Raw genomic sequence first — 2,500 nt, forward strand, 5'->3', positions numbered from 1 at the left:
ACAGTCCAGACCCGCCCATCACCCCTTTAATAATGATTATGATCCCGTCCGACTCCGCCTATTCCTTACCCCCCCTGCGGAGTGCTGCAGTTGGACGGGTCCGGGGCCGACATGGCGGAGCGGCGGGACTCAGAACCCGGGCTGGCTAGGGGGTGAGGACCGGTAGTCGGTGGTAGAGCCAAGCGGGAGGGTAATGGGCGGGTGCAGGGAGGAGCTGACAACCGGCTCACATACATACACATAGGTCTGTGTATTGACCTGGGGATGTATGGAGTCCGAACATGCAGAAATATACAATGGCCTGGAATGCCTTTTCCATCCTTCTAGTATGAATGCAGGAATTCCTGTGTGCTTCTGACGTTTTTATTGTACTGAACTCACGTGCATTCATTTACTGCATGTGTGTCTACATATTTTGATAACCCATAGACTAGTGCATTGTTAAATACTTAATGTTGGTCATGTGTATAAAATTGACCCTGTCAATGTAATACATTCTTATATTTTCATACACCTTACTCTAACACACAATCTATACAGCTGAGCAGCCAGACAGTATTTTTTATCTTCAAGGGAGGAAGAGGCTGATTTTATTTCTATATCTAAAATTAAAATTTAACATGGACACACACACTGTGTGTGTGTGTGTGTGTGTATATATATATATATATTGTATGTATGTATGTATGAATGTGTGTGCGGAATCTGTTGGCGCTCTACAAATAACCGATAATAATAATAATAATAAAGTGTATATATATATATATATGCACACACACTTGGTGAACAGAGGATTGGCAGGTCATAATGCCCATTGCCCATAGAAATGTTCTGCCTCCACCTATATCCTGCTACCCTAGTCACATGCATAGTGGTAGTATGTCTGATTTTCTATACAGGTGTAGGTGTGTGTATTTATTTCACTACAAATTACTTATTTCTGTCCAGTATTGAGTATGACCCCTCTGGTTGTAAGAAATATATGATTACATTTTTTGGGGGGTGGTAAACTTGGAGAGGGGGCAGCAGAATATCCATTGACTAGTGCAGGACAAAAACAAAATATATGGTCTTTAATGTTTTGTAGCTCTTTGTTGCAGCCAGCAGGTTAAAGGACCAGTCAACACATTAGATTTGCATAATCAACAAATGCAAGATAACAAGACAATACAATAGCACTTAGTCTGAACTTCAAATGAGTAGTAGATTTTTTTATAACAAATTTCAAAGTTAAGTATATTTCCACTCCCCTTGTACCATGTGATAGCAATCAGCCAATCACAAATGCATATACGTATAGTCTGTGAATTCTTGCACATGCTCAGTAGGATCTGGTGACTCAAATTGTAAATATAAAAGACTGTGCACATTTTTTTTAATGGAAGTAAATTGGAAAGTTGTTTAAAATTACATGCTGTATCTGAATCATGAAAATTTAATTTAACCTGAGTGTCCCTTTAAGCCACTGCTTATCATAAAATCAGACCTTAAAGGGATAAGAAAGTCAAAATTAAACTTACATGATTCAGATAGAGCATGTCATTTTAAGACACTTTTAAATTCACTTCTATTTTCAAATGTGCTTTGTTTCTTTAGTATCCCTTGTTAAAAAATGAATACACACACATCATACACTAGTGGGAGCTGCTGCTAATTGGTGCCTGCAGACATTTATCTCTTGCAATTGGCTAAATAGATATTTTCAGCTTCCTGTCAGTAGTGCAATGCTGTCCCTTCAGCAATGGATAACAAGAGAATGAATAAAATTTGATAATAGAATTAAATTGGAAAGTTGTTTAAAATTGTATGTTCTATCTGAATCATAAAATAACATTTTGGGGTTTACTATCCCTTTAAGTCAGAGATGCGTGCTGAACAACCAATTTGATTTGTAGAATAATTCAAAAAGGAGTCAGAATAAAAGTTTATAAGACCCATTGCTCCTTGCTCAGAAGTGATACTGGGTTATTTTAAAGTGCAATATTTGCTTCTACACATATGTTAACATTGGTAAAAGCATTGTTGCATTAACTGCTACCATATGGTGTTCAAGTCTCATGCACACTCCTGAGCCTACCTATGTGTGCTCTTCAACAATGGATAACAAAGATGATTGAGTACATTTAGTAATATAAGTAAATTGGAACTTTTTCTTTAAAAAACAAAACTGCATGCATGATATAAATCATGAAAGTTTACTTTTGACATTCATGTCCCTTTAAGTGTCTGTTTTAACTTTCTTTTCTTATATGCGCACATAGCATCACTAGGGGATGATTGCTCACTGGCTAAGGACAACTCCCATCTACTGGTGGACAGGGAATTGTTCCAACTAGCATGAACACCATTTTATTTTGCATAAGAAATAATTTTTTAAAATAAAAAAACAAACTGTGAACTTTAATATGTCACAAAAAAAGTTGGCATGTGATTACTTTTTTTTTTTTTTTAAATGGAACAGAACAAAATAGCAGGGGTATTGTGAAAATACTTCTAAAGG

At 36.6% G+C, this 2,500-nt stretch overlaps 1 protein-coding gene across 4 annotated transcripts in view; it reads left to right on the forward strand.

Moving 5' to 3' along the window:
• Positions 1-2,500, forward strand: part of ZMYM4 (zinc finger MYM-type containing 4) — a 710,031-nt gene that overhangs the window by 78,712 nt on the left and 628,819 nt on the right. Inside the window, exon 1 of one of the 4 annotated variants that reach the window (XM_053707063.1) lies at positions 78-152. The exons of the other annotated variants lie outside the window; for them this stretch is intronic. The gene's annotated coding sequence lies outside the window, so the exon portion shown is untranslated. Of the gene's footprint in view, positions 1-77; positions 153-2,500 lie in introns of those variants that run through there. 4 annotated transcript variants of the gene reach the window in all.

The sequence above is a fragment of the Bombina bombina genome, chromosome 3 (assembly GCF_027579735.1).
Source record: "Bombina bombina isolate aBomBom1 chromosome 3, aBomBom1.pri, whole genome shotgun sequence".
Classification (NCBI taxonomy): domain Eukaryota; kingdom Metazoa; phylum Chordata; class Amphibia; order Anura; family Bombinatoridae; genus Bombina; species Bombina bombina.